This window comes from Anabrus simplex, chromosome 6, assembly GCF_040414725.1.
Source record: "Anabrus simplex isolate iqAnaSimp1 chromosome 6, ASM4041472v1, whole genome shotgun sequence".
NCBI classification, from domain to species: domain Eukaryota; kingdom Metazoa; phylum Arthropoda; class Insecta; order Orthoptera; family Tettigoniidae; genus Anabrus; species Anabrus simplex.
In genome coordinates, this window is record NC_090270.1 from 286118575 (window position 1) to 286133748 (window position 15174).

Genomic DNA, 15174 nt, shown 5'->3' on the forward strand with positions numbered 1-15174 from the left:
TCTTCCTATATAAAACATTTTACAGTCATCACAAGTGAGCCTGTATACTCCCGAATTGGTATATATATCTTTTTTATTGATACTATGTGCATTATATATATGTTCTGATATTTTATTTTATTGTAACTAAAGCAGGGGGTGAAATAAAGACAAACCTTCAGGTACTGTGCTTTCTGTCACGTGTCTAGGAAATCTTCTTCACTGTCATCACTGTCATTTTCACTTAGTTCAGGAATTAGTTCATCACCTGAGTCTTCATTGAATAGGATGTCGGCAATTTTGTCAACACTAATATTGTCCTTTAACGCCATGTTTACACTTCAGAATGTGACTATAGACATGCTTGTGCAAACAAAAACCAAGTATGCACTAGCTTTCATTCAGAAACAGAATTTTTAAAATGCATTGGAAGGGAAAATCTCCAAGGCCATGTGGTTTCTGGAGAGTAGAAGCAGGTAGAAGCATTCATAAGGGTATTACCCTCATCTCTGTTGCACATATCTGAGACAAAAATAAACCACAGCTGTGTAGGAATAGCTACAGTTCAAGGTTGCGTTTATCCAGGCTAACTCGGATATGGTCCAGAGCATGGACACGCACTATAGGCAATAACTCGGATAGGGGCGTGATTGTATTAACTATCCTTGTACCCTGTTTATTATGCTTTTCAAAGAAATTAGTTTTTTTAAATCCTTCTTAGATGAAAAACAGCTATTATTTTATAAGATGTTTTCAAATATATCCATTAAATATTTTTGTGATTAACTGTCTTTGTAATATTTTAATTTTATCTTGTACTGTTGTTGTTAGCTGAGTGCCACCAGACTGAAGTGCATACCTGCACAGTGGTCAAGATATTTGCATTTGTTTTCTATTGTAGCTTAATTGAGGCGTATAGTTTCAAACATGGCCAAGTCCGTTGAGCTGTTTTTTTTTTCAGGAGAAGCAAAAAACTTGTTTAGGGTATTAATTCATATATATTCAGACACTTTAATCTTTATGTTGCTTAGCAGAGGCTTCTGATTCATTACCATACAATTTTTACAGTCTAAATATATTACATGAATTGAAAAATGTATTTAAAATTTGGACTTGACCATGTTTGAAACTAACTGTGGGACTTGGCCGATTTTGAAACTTACATAAGAGGACTTGGCCATCTTTGAAACTTAGATTAGAAAATTTGGCCTAATACCTAAAGAAAAAGGAAATCTAGATTAGGCCTATTTTCCAACTGTGCTCATCTTGACTTTATTTAGAACAGATATGATTAAAAATGATATAAGATTTAGTGAAAAATCTTTATACAGATTATTATTTTAAACATTATGTTTGTGTAAAATTACCCAACATTGTAACCAATGTAGAGGCTAATTAACATTTAAATAGCATATATTTTGCAAATATATGGATTCATGTAGCTACTTCAATGTATATTCTTCATATTATACCTATTCAATACCATCGCGCCTTTGAAACACATCACCGAGCCTTGATTAAATCACCACTAACAACACGTTGTTGATTGTACTCATCTCAGCTGTCTTTCTCTCCTGCGCTTCCAGATGGAAAGATCACGTTGCCGCTTTCTGGTATGGCGTTTATTAATTTCCTCCATTTTATTGCACAGCAAATATGAATACTATTAAAAACGACCAATTAATTATGTATATATTTATAATTTATAAAATATTTATTAAAATACATGCAAACAAAACCACCACATGTGATTCGAACAAACGTCAAGCTGCCATATTACCGGAAGAAAACACGTGACTGGATAGCGCAGGATTATTGGCCCGTGCGGGTTAACAAGGACTTGGCCGACTTTGATATGAAACCTCATTCTTTGCTGCAATTTTAAATGTGATCTGGCCAGATTTGAAACCCACTTTCGTTCCCGTTGTATTCATCTTGTAAAGAGGAATCCATGGAAATCAAAATATGAGAACATGAAAAAGATGGACTTGGTCGTGTTTGAAACTAGACGCCTCAGTTATCCTCTCACTGATATACACTATGTCCTGAAGTGCATCAGCATTCTTACTGATGAGAAATGCTACACCATTATGGGCTTCATTTTTATTTCCATGCCAGTAGAGTTTGTATCCATTATGAAGCAATTTTTCACCTTTTCCTTTCCTCCTCACTTCACACAACCCTAAGACCTCTCTCTTTCTTCCTTCCATGAGATCAACAAGCTCTTCACATTTAACAGTCAGAGTCATGATATTTAATATCCTAATTCTTGTTTCATTCTTTCTCAGGTTGTGTTTTCTCTTTGCATGTCTTTGCTTAACATCAGACTGCCTATCATTCCTAGCAGAGCAATGTAGAGATAAAGTCACAAGAGGGATTTTATTGCGGTATCCGAGGCTCTTTTTATTTTTGAAAGCAACAGTAAATTCTGTCTTTGCTGACCTGCTAACCCTAATGCTAGTGAGGGTATTTCGGTCAGTGTTTTCTCAGTTAGCATTTGATAATCCCCTGTCAAACCTGCAAGGCATCAGGTTGTACTCATACTAATCTTCAAATACAGGAATGTCTCTTCTGCCATCTCCATCATACTGAAGTCCACCTTCTCTGCCGATAATATCGTTGAGGTCTTCATTTGTAACCCTGAGCTGGGACCCTTACCGGATGCTATACACCGGGTCAGTGTACTCTGGGATTCATATTAAGGGGTGCCACTCCCTGTGTAGGGCTATCTCTGAAGAGGGCCCCTACCTGCAGGACAAAATTCCAGCACCTCGGTATCTACGAAGACCATAAAAGTAGTTAGTAGGACATACAAAGCAATATTATTATTACTGTATTTACTTACCCCTAGCTTATTAAACACCCCCTGGCTTTTTCGGACAAAAATGAAAAAATAAATCTTGCATAGCAGGCCCTGCAATGTAATTCACCAGAAAAGAACAACTATTCTGCTTCGAAGAGAGAACAAGCCTTACTGCAGCTCCGATGATGTCACACAAATTTGTGAACGGTTTCGTCTGTATGACCCGCACAAAGAAAACACGCGTCGAAGTCATACAGTACATCTGTGTTTCGTAGTTAAGAAATTTTGGCTCCGTAGCGTAGGACTACTACAGCTCTGATGACGTGCAAATCGGTGAATGGTTTCGTGTCCAACCTATGCAATAAAAGCATGCTTTTATGCTATATGTCTGTTTTTTTGTAGCTAAGAATGTCCAACAGCGTAATGGATAGCACAGTTAGCTGCCATTCTCAGGGGCCTGAGTTTGATTCCTGGTACCATATTGCCAGAGATTTAAGAATGGCAGGAAATTTAATATGCAGTAAAAATTGTACATTTCCATGGTTTCCCATTTTCACATCAGGCAAATGCTGGGGCTGTACCTTAATTAAGGCCACACCACTTCCTTCCCATTCCTAGGCCTTTCCTGTGCCATCGTCACCATAAGACCTATCTGTGTCGGTGCGACGTAAAGCAAAAAAAAAAAAAAAAAATTGTATATGCAGCTTCCCTTCCATTGGGAGGTGCACAACCTTGGGATGAGGAAACGAGTTTACTTTAGTTAAGAAATATTCATGGATAGCAGGCGAGATCATTAGCAAAGTGATCGTTTAATATCTCGTAACTCGGGCCAGTATAGCCCACGTAATCTTTGGAGAGAAGTAGGTTTAAAACGCGATAAAAACAATCCAGTCATAACAATTGTTTAACTCACCAATGTACCTAAATAATAATAATAATGGTATTGATATTACATCCCCACTAACAACTTTTACGATTTTCGGAGACACCAAACAGAACATACTATGCATTAATAAAATAAAAAAATATGGAGACAAGGAATGTGCAAAATTAAACATTATGATAATAAAATGCATTACCACACCTGTAAATATGTGACAAGCTTTCCTGTTATTTATTTTTATTCTTTTCGTTGTGGAACTTCGACACTATCCGGTGGTCTCTCTTATCTCAATTACAGATGTTTAGGTAAATCCTGATGTGATAAATGTAGAGAATAAGCATGAAATATACTTAAAAATAAAGTTCTGGCATTCAATAGCCTCATTTATCCAAAGAATGCTTCCATTCACTATGTATTACATTCGGAAGTACAACTCGTGACATCGCTAGTTATCAGCTGGTGGTTTGCCACGCTTTTTACAGCACGGCTTTATTCAGAAGTGGTGGCTTCTGCTACACATACACCAACTGGGAATAACAGAGACCATCTCCAGAAACCATTTGTGAATACAGTAGATTCTTACTGTTTGGACTCTATAGTCGAGAACAAAACATTTTTTTAAGTTGCAAAAAGACGAGATCTGAATACTAGTGATTGCTGTGAAGATGACGTCATTTGGAATGACGACATGCTGGCAGCAGGGAAGTTGGCAGCACAAGATGATGATAATTCAGATGAAAACAATGATCAGGTTTAATGTGTGGTAGGCCTACTGCTTAACTGACAGACGCAAATGACTGCCATTTCGTTCTTTTGCATTAATATTGCATAATACAATACCCTTATCCCTTTCTTCTACGGGGTTGAGTATGAAGTGAGATGAATCTTCGTAACAAGTTTTTATGACAACCTCATCAGAGGAGTTAATGAGATAAAACGAATGTCGTGATATAAGAGTAACTAAAACTGACTATATTTACTTTATATGTAGACCTAAGAGTCATGTGTTAACCATTTATTCTTTTTAAATTTAGAAATACTGCCTTCCAACAAAAATAGCCAGTAAAACTCAGAATACATTTGTAAGTTTGTAAAGAATAGTGTCGAATGTTAGCATGTACACTTGCTCTTTATAGCCTAGAAGTCATGTATTCACTGTGTGAGGTTATCACATATTGGAACCCCCTTACTTTTTTTTTTGGCTGTAAATGTGAAAAAAAAGGGGGGTTCTAATACACAAGTAAATACAGTATTTACTTTATAAACTCCAGATCTTTTGACTAATTGAACTTGAATGTTACCTGGAAAAGAACACCTTCAACTGAACCAGTAGCTAGCAAGCTACATTTAATAATTTTCATGACTAAATCTTGTTCCAGACAAATAAAAAAGCACAACCTAAAAACATTAAGGTTAAAGAAGCAAATTACATTGAAAATACAAGCTGCTATTTTATGAATATTGGGACTATAACTTGTAACTCAAAATGGAAAGATTCCATGAGTGTTACAATATAAGCAGGACCACCCTCGCAGACAGGCTGCAAACTGCTTCAAGAAAAGGCAACACTCAAAGACACACTCGACACAGTGAGGCTGGGCCAGCAGACCTCAGGAAGTGAAGCAGAAAGGGGGGTGGGGGACAACCAATTAGGGAACAGCTCATAGGATAGCACATGACAGAACAAACTAGAATGAAGCAGAAAATTACTGACTTGCTTGTCAGGTACATGGCATTAAATGGCTTAATTCACACAGATTTTTGTAAGTGAGCTCTGATTTGATTTATAAAAACATAATTTCATGGAGCATTTGTTTGATGAATTTGGCACAATAATAATTGGTGGAGTTGTTCTTCTGGAAAAATGTTAACTGGTACTCATTTGACTCATCCCAAACACAGAATACTGGAGTCACAAGCTACAGTTTCTATAGTGTCATATTTGCACTACCAAGTACCACATACCAAGTAACTTTAAACATATAGAACCTGATATCTAACCATATCTATAGGACAAAACACAACTTTACATGAACCTTCAGACTTCAAATGAAGTTAGTACCTTTTCCATTACAGTAACTTCCAAACTGGGTCCACGATGCTGGTACTACTATCTTCATGAGAGCGTTCATTGATCTGTTTGTCAGTCACAAGATGTCTTCCTTTCAGGTACCGGGAGTTGACGTACAGTAGAGGCAGAAAAATCTCTCAAAGGAGGACCTACCAGTGTGATAAACAACAATGAACCCACAGTTGTCAGACGTTGAGCAGCCCTTGTAGGCATTAACCCACGAGTGGTCGCTAGCCGAAATGTAACGTGAGTGGTCGCGTGTGAGACTTTCTCTCACATTAAAATAAATGACATTTTTGACAGTTTTGTGGGGCGTAGGGCTGAAATTTACTGCTGAAATGAAACACAAGTTCTACCTTACATATTTTAGATAATAATGAAATAAAGAAAATGAAATGGCGTATGGCTTTTAGTGCCAGGAGTGTCCGAGGACAAGTTCGGCTCGCCAGGTGCAGGTCTTTTGATTTGAGTCCCGTAGGCAACCTGCGCATTGTGATGAGGATGAAATGATGATGACGACGACACATACACCCAGTCCCTGTGCCAGTAAAATTAACCAATTATTGTTAAAATTCCAGACCATGCCGGGAATCGAACCCGGGACCCCTGTGACCAAAGGCCAGCATGCTACCTTTTAGCGATGGAGCCGGACATAACAATGAAATGATTAGCAGTTTATTAAAGACACAAATTACTACTTAAAATAACATATGCAATGTACATAAAAATAAATTCCGTCCTGAAATTGTAAAAAATAAAATTTCACACATGCATTATATCTAGTAATATTTACGTGAAAAGCAAGGTCTGCCGGTAAAGTCATGACAAGTGTGTTTTGGGATCAAAAAGGGGTATTGTCGGTCGACTTTATGCCCACTGGGACCACAATTAACGCTGACAGAGACTGTGAGACCCTGAAAAATCTCAGACTGGCAATTCAGAACCAGTGAAGAGGAATGTTGAGCAAGGGCGTAAACATTCTTCATGACAACGCTCGCCCGCACGTCGCCCAGCAAACCGTTGCACTTGAGCAACAGTTTCAGTGGAACATCATCACCCACCCATCCTATAGTCCCAACATGGCACCCAGTGACTATCACTTGTTCCCTAAGTTGTAGAAACATTTGGCTGGAAAGCGATTCAGCACCGACGACGGGGTGAAAGATGAACAGCATGGTGATGAGCTGGTATGATATTGGCATACAAAAACTGTCACAGCGTCTACAAAAATGCATCGACTGAAATGGTGATTATGTAAAAAAATAACTAAATGTTCAAGTTGTAAAATGATGTAAACGATTGTAGAAGTAAACAGGTCTATGTATTTATAAAAAAATAGGGGACCTTATTTTTGGCATTACCTTCGTATATTTTATGCGTATTTCCTTCTTAAGATTTACGTTTGTTACTTAATGTAATAAACTAATGAATAATTATTGATTTTCATCTGTGTTAAATATAATTTCTCGGTTACAAGGGCTATGCAACATAATTTTGATTTTCGGCACAAAGTTCTGCATGTGACTCTCCGTTTCCTAACGAGAGGCGCAACTGCTCCAAGGTTAAATTTTAAATTCTCAGCTACTCTTTTGAGCTTCACAATAATGAGACCCACTATTAAATTTCCTGTCTTCAAACACAAATAATCTATCTCAATATTATTTCATGAGCCTCATAGAGAGTCATATCACATGCTTGTAGTTCAACACCGAGTTCTGACAACTCGGTATCACACATAAGACTAACATCCAGAATAAAATCAACATTTGTAATATTTCTCAAGAGTTCATCATACATAATTCTTTCAGTCTTATCCTTATTTTCATCCTGTTTTGCTCTTTCAAAATATGCTAGAGTAAGTCATGAATTTTTGAAATTTGATGCCATTGCTAGTCCTGATCTTCAGAAATGTTTTTCACTTCTCTGGCATTTTTAGATGACTGGTGATGCAATGTATAAAGTTTATCCTGTTATGGGAAATCCTTCTTAACTACATCTCCAACACAGAGTTCAAGTCTATGGTTAGCACAGTGCCAAAACAAAACATATGTGGATATTGGTTCTTATTCAGAAGGTCATTATGCCTTTCTCTCACCCTAACATCAAAACTGCTTCATCACATGCTTTTCTTCCTAACGATCTTGAGAAAAGCCCAAGCCATTCAAAACATTCATCAGACATTCAATAATTCCTTGGGCAGACAGATTTTGCAACTCAACAGTATCAATAAATAGATTTGTTTCATCCATGTCAGGAAGCATAGTTTTGATGTATATTATTAAAGATCGTAATTAGCCAATACTGTAGTAGTGCTCTCATCAATTCACAAAGAAATTTCACAATTACATTCAATATTATTTTCTTAATTAGGGTCATTTTTCATTTCACCTCCAATATGCTCAACTATGTTGATGCAAGCACTTGTAAAATTAAGAATTTGACCCATGTTGCCATTATTCACTTTCTGGAGATTAATTTGAAATTCAAAATCATTGAATGCCTGATTTTTCTTGGCACTTTTATAGGCTGTTCTGAATATTTTGAAGGTTATCTCTTTGTCATGTTCAAGATCTTGAGTAAATGAGACCTCCAACTGTTGTTGTTGTCCATCTGTTATCATATTAATGGTAGCCTTACAAATTGAACTAATTTTATGATCATGGATCTCTTTTTGCAGTGAAGTCATTTGATCTTTTTTTTTTTACTTTCAACAAAATAAGTATTCTCACAATTACATTTAATTATTGTCTTGATTAGTTTTTTAAAAATTTCAGTTCAAATATGCTTAAATATGTCGATACAACCTTGCTTGTTTCTGTCCAGGCCTGACTTCATTATTTCTTAGCATATTTTACATCCAAGGTTTTTATTTTTCACCATTTGTTTCAAAAATCAGCTTTTTTCTGTGAAGTCGAAAACACTCTGGAACATATTAATTCACAACCATATGTTCAGTATACACAACCAGGCGTTTGGCTTTTACAGATTTTATTGAAGCATTCTCCCCCAATGTTTTCAGCACACTTATGTTCACTCAGTTCACTCTCAGAAAGTTTTAATTTCTTAGCTACTGGAGTGGAAGAAAAGTGAGTGATTTTGGAATCCATTATGTTGGATAAAGACCATATGAAACAAATCAATTCACTTACAGAACTAGCAACAGATGCAACCACAGCACACAAAGCAACAAAGTAAAGTGAACAGGAAGTGAAGCTGATCAGTCAATACGAATACGAACACACTAAACATGCTTTATATTACATTTTGCAGCACAGTGAACAATTAAGTATTTTTCAGTGTTCTTTGGAGTCATATTATATGAATAAATCACACACATATTCAATAGAAACTTATTATTTTCAACACTCAAAGCATGTTTATTCCTTAAATGTTGTAGCACAGTGAACTATTAAGTATTTTTCGATGTTCTCTGGGGTCATGGAAAGGCGTTCGTCACTTAGGATGTTCTTATATGCAGAGAAAGATCTTTCAACATCACATGATGTAACTGGGGCAAAATTTAGGAGAGGAATTTTCGCTGGAGAAATGTCCTTGGGAGGATCAACATCATCTCCATTTAGAATTCGGGACACACTGTGAAATATTGAATAACCAGGATTTCTCTTCAATACTTTTTGCAATTTACTCAATACACTTGCACCAGTTTCCCCATGCACAGCACTTAGTTTTTCAATAGCACCCTCTGTGATGGCAATAGAATCTTGCAGTGGCAGTCCTGATGTTTCTAGACGTTTGATAGTTTCTGGAAGCCAGAAGAAGTTGCCCCTGATGTAGGTGATTGAGGAGACCACTTTGGAGTCACTAAAGGCAGTTTGTGATTCACTAATAGATACAGCATTTTCAGGATCAAAAGAATCTACCGCAGTCTTTATAGCATCTAGATGCTCACTATAGAATTTAACTGCTTCTATCCATGTCCCCCACTCGTTAACACTGGTTCCGGCGGCAGTGGTCTCCCTGGCAATTGCTGTTTGTAAGATAGCACTCGTTGTGGAGCTTTTAGAAAAACCTTTTTTGTTGCTAAAATTAATCTATTCACTTGTGGAAACTTAGCTCTAATATCTTCGGCAACACATTGCAGTCCATGAGCCAAGCATGTAAAATGGAGCATATTGGGATAAAACACCTTCAAAGCAGTTGCAGCCTTAAGCATATATGCTGCAGCGTCAGAATACATCACTAATACCTTTTCCTCTTTCATCTCAGTCAGCCACAGAGCTCTTAATCCATCATTCACAAATTTTGCAATAGTTGAGTGATTTGTATAGTCTAGCTCTTTACAGTAGATCAAACATGGTTTTGAGGCGCTGTCAGGTTGTAGCTTCCCCATCACAAGATTTGTAATAAATCTACCCTTAGCATCTGTTGTTTCATCAACAGCAACCCATATGAAAGAATTTCCTATATGCTGTCTTATGTTGTGCAATACCTCGTCGTAGCAGACTTGAAGATAATTCTTGCGTAGTGTTGATTGGTTAGGAACATGTTGCTTGCAGTATTTTTTTAGAAAAGATGTGAATTCAGGCACTTCAAGTTTATACCATGGAATATTGGCTGCAATCATTGCACTGCATAAGTCTTTATAAAAAGGGTTACTTGAAGGTGAAGGCTGCATCTGTGTTAAAAGGATTTGTTTCTTTTGTAGACCTGTTGGTTTTTTTCTATGCAGAGCACTTTGTGCATGTTGCTCAAGCTGGGATTTCATTGAACATGCGATATGTTTGTTGTATGCTTGGCAAATCACTGCTTTGCCATCAGATGCAAATGACTCGTCAACTGCAATCCATGATTTTAACTTTGAAGCCAGCGAGGACGCTACTGGTGCCATATTGACTCTAGAGGAAACTGATATTCATGAACTATGTTCTTCAGCTGTTCAAAAGAAACTAAAACCTAATTGAGACATTTCAAAGGAAGACAGCTCTAACAAGACATTTGGAAATTCCTAAGTACATAACAAAGAGGTCACAGAATTGCGCTTAGAAAAATATTCCTGGAAACTCCAACATGAAAGTGGCTAGTTGTAAAGCAATTAACTCTAAAAGGGGTGAAAGATTTAAGATTGGCAAATGTAAAGTAACAGTTTTCCTGCAGCTAATTGGTAATGCACCCTGGTGGGGGTGTGATAAGCATCATGCAATTGTAATTATTTATTGAGGAATATATATTTCATTTTCAGAATAAAGAATATCTTACTGTACATACAGTAAGAGCAGGCCAGGCCGAGATGGTATGGTGAAACATGCACAGACTATTGTCTCCACTGAAATTAACAAACACAATGAACGTCAGAATTAGAATTCTCAGAAATTGTGACGAAGGGGGAAAGAGAAAGGCACGAGTTGTTGACAAGTTGCGGAAAGTTTTCATAGCCCCAGGCGGAATAGGTAGTGGCCACAGCACAGAGTGCCGGGTGCAGATTTCTAAGAAATGAGGCAGGGTATCTCCATGTACTAGCGGGAGTTGAACGCGGGGTTGGCACTGGAAGAAAAAAATATGAGCCTTCCCGATCCCGTGGTTTATGTGAACCAATAGAAAATTTCATCGACCAGTCGCAGGTACGCCAACTTCGTATTGTAAGAAGCACTAGCGAGGCTAACTCCGCGGATTAAACTGATAGAAGGGAGTGAGTTATCAATTCAGAATAATGTGGAATTTAGGAGCCTTACTATATTAAAAAACTTATAAAAAGTTAATAATTGTGGGAGATTGCATGGTGTAATTCTGAGAATTCATGGACGCTATTCGTTGATTGGCTGGAGGCAAAGGACGCCACAAAAGAGCGCGAAATCCCAGGCCGGGATACAGCAGTTAAATTTGCAAATATATCCATTACCAGCGAACGATAATAGTTGAGAATTGGTATAGAGCATTTGAGAACATAATTACATCATTGGATATCATATTTAAGCCACTGGCAAAGGTGCAAATAGTCATATGAGGATATCGGGACTGCGCGTCCTAAGATAACCTCCCTTGAACTCGGAAGAGAGGGGATACAAGTATAAATATGAGGTCGTGGACAAGGACTGACAACTACTTTTGACAAAGCGTTCGAGCGGATACCACGCCTGGGGTGCGTGACAACTTCTGATATTTTGTTCGAGCCGTGATTACGCCAGGGGTGCGTGTGTGTACTTACTCGTGGAGTAGGGTTCGAAGTATTATATTGTTACATAGAACAGTGATTCATAACGTGATGTAGCTCATATTACAGTCTTGAGCAGTATACTAGTATGAAGTGTTCGAAATAGTTACAGGACTCAGCAAAGCATAACTTACGGAGTGTGAGATTCTACCAACAGATTAGGAAGTGCGTTACGTGAGAACGGTCACGAGTGTTTATGTCACCTAGTAAACAGTCGATTCTAAACTGATACCTGGTCAGCTACACGAACGTGAGATGGGAAATTCAAGTGCGCGCATGGGCCGTTGTAAAGGGGATCCCGAGGTATCCCATGTTCCTAGTGTCCGGGAAAGGAATGAAGAATGTATATCTACATTAAGTGGGCTAGATACAAGGCCGAGAGTGTAAAATTTGTGAGTAGAATTTAGGGTGGAAATTATTCCAGAGTGCAACAGTTATTTTATTTGTTTTTATTCAAAATGTGTAAAGTTGAAAAGGGTCAAGGATTAATTCTTCACGCTGGCATGAATACCAGTGGAATGCAGAGCTAAGAGTAGATGGGGCCTGTGCTTCTCGTCCGGTTTAGCAGACTACAAAAAAGAGATGAGTAACCTTTTCAAATATTTGTAGATTGCTATCGTTAGGGGGAGGAAATCATATTATTTTATCATGGTAACTTGATTGTGAAACGAGCCGTTTCCGGCTCATATAAATTCAAAGATAGATAGACAAAGGGACAAATTAATATGTAGATGATTAGATCGAGCACTCATCATAATTTTGATTATTATGTAGAGTATAGTGGGGTTGAGTTGTTCATTCAAGTGCTTGAGTTGTTTGATATGATATGGAGCACGTTTCACGTAAAGATAATGTTAATATTCATTTAGAAGTGCTTCCAAAGTATTTTTCCAGTATCGGAACTTTTATAGATATTAAGGCATGTGGTTAAGATAATCCAGAGGTACGGTTGCCAAGTGATTTAAATTATTGTGGGACGGAATGAAGTCCATTGATTTGTTTGTAAATATCGCGAAGTTCGCCAGTGGACAAAATAATAATAATCTGTACAAGTGTCGAAGTATTACATTAATATTGGGTAACGCGTGTAAAGGCGTGTTTAATAATAATCTTTGAGAATAAAGGCACGGGCCTAGTTGGATAGAATGATTGCAAATTAAAGTAATTTAAACGTGGAGATATTATGTGGCATGAATATTTTATTTGGGCATTGAATCCGATTTTAACTCTAATTGTTGATATAACATTTTTGGACTCCATAATAATCATAAATAAATTTGGTAGAAACGAGATAGGCATTTTTGATAATATGGTCACGCTATGTTTGAGGCCTAGAGTGATTTGAGCCAAAAGTTGAGATTTGGAGTTTTGTGGGACAGAAATCTGGCCCGAAATGAAAGTGAATTGTACTGATGTTGATGAAGAAATAGATATTTTAGATATTTTTAGATATTTTAGATATTTTAGATATTTTATTCTTCCACCATCAAGTACAGAAAATGTACACTAGGTATTGTCAGTATAAATAAAAATAATCTATATACAATATCTTAGTAATTATGCCTGAGTCATTAGAAAAATTATTTTAGCTACCTATATTATGTCAGTTTTTGAAATACCACATTCTAGATACTCTTCTACACTATAAAATGCCTTTTTCCTTAAGAATTGTGACAGTACCCTGTTAAATGCACTATTGTCTAATGTTCGAATAGGTAGTGGAAGCTTATTGTACATCTTAAGCTGTTGATAACAGTGGCTGTTTGTGCTTTTACTAAGCCTGGAGTAAGGAGTATCCAGATCATTCTTGTATCTTGTGTCGTGCATGTGAACTGTAGATCTTTCTTTAAATTTGGAAAGATTCTCTTTCACATGCATAATATTTGTAAGAATATATAAACAGGGAACTGTCATAATTTTTAGGCTCACAAAGGAAGTTTTACAGGAGTCTCTAAATTCTAATCCAGCAATTAGACGGACTGCCTTTTTCTGCCATATAAATACATTATTTGATGTGGGACAATTTCCCCATAACCTGATCCCATACAGTATATGAGGGTGAAAGAAAGCATGATAGGATGCAAGTAGCATATCCCGACTGATGCAGGTTTTCAGTTTCCGCAACAGATACCACACCCTGGATAATCTCTTACAGAGTTCTGATGTATGTATTTCCCATGTAAGTCTTGTATCTACATGTATGCCTAATAATTTAACAGAATTACGGCAGCCATTATTTACAGTGTGATCCAAGGTAAATATGATATTTTCTGTTTTAGTGACGTTAATAGTTAATTTATTGTGATGAAACCAGTTTTCAGCAATTTTAACAGATGTGCTGACTTGGTTTTGTAGTGTTGTGATATCAACATTACTGTTTACGAAAGTTGTATCATCAGCATATAGAACTGATGTGCAGGGAACATTACATGCTAGGTCATTGATATAGACCAAAAACAGGAAAGGTCCCAAAACAGACCCTTGTGGGACACCTGCTTTAACCGTTTCCATACCAGATTTTTTATCACTTATTACCACCATCTGTCTCCTTTGATGGAGATAGGATGCCATTAATTTCAGTTCATGACCCCTTACTCCATAATAACCAAGCTTGTGAATTAGGATTTCATGCGAGACACAATCAAAAGCTTTCGTCAGGTCAATTAATGTAGCACCTGTGACTGTTTTATTCTCAAAATTATTTAATATGTCTTTGATGACACATTCAACTGCTTTTATCGTTGAATGACCCTTCCTAAATCCAAACTGTTTGTTGTAAAGCAAATTATTTCTGAAAAAGTACTCGTCGAGTTGTATAAATATACAGGATTCAATAATTTTGCTCAGAATGGGTACTATTGTTATAGGGCGGTAATTTGATGGGCACATTCTATCCCCCTTTTTAAAGATAGGTATCACTTTAGACATCTTTAAACACTCAGGAAAAACACATTGTCTAAGCATTAAATTTATTAAAAATGTCAATGGCATTAATATCATGTCAATAACTGCTTTGATTGTATTGTTAGAGAGACCATAAATGTCTTGGGTACTAGATGAATTCAAATTTGTGACAATACTTCTGACTGTTCGCAGATTTACTTCCACCCACCTAAAATCATTATTCAGTACATTTGAGGGAAGATCAAAGTTATGCAACCAGTCTGAGAAATTATGTTTACTTGCATCCCCATCTGATGAAATGCTATTATCCTGATCACATGTGCTTTCATGTGCACTGATAAAATACCTATTACACTGATCAGGTT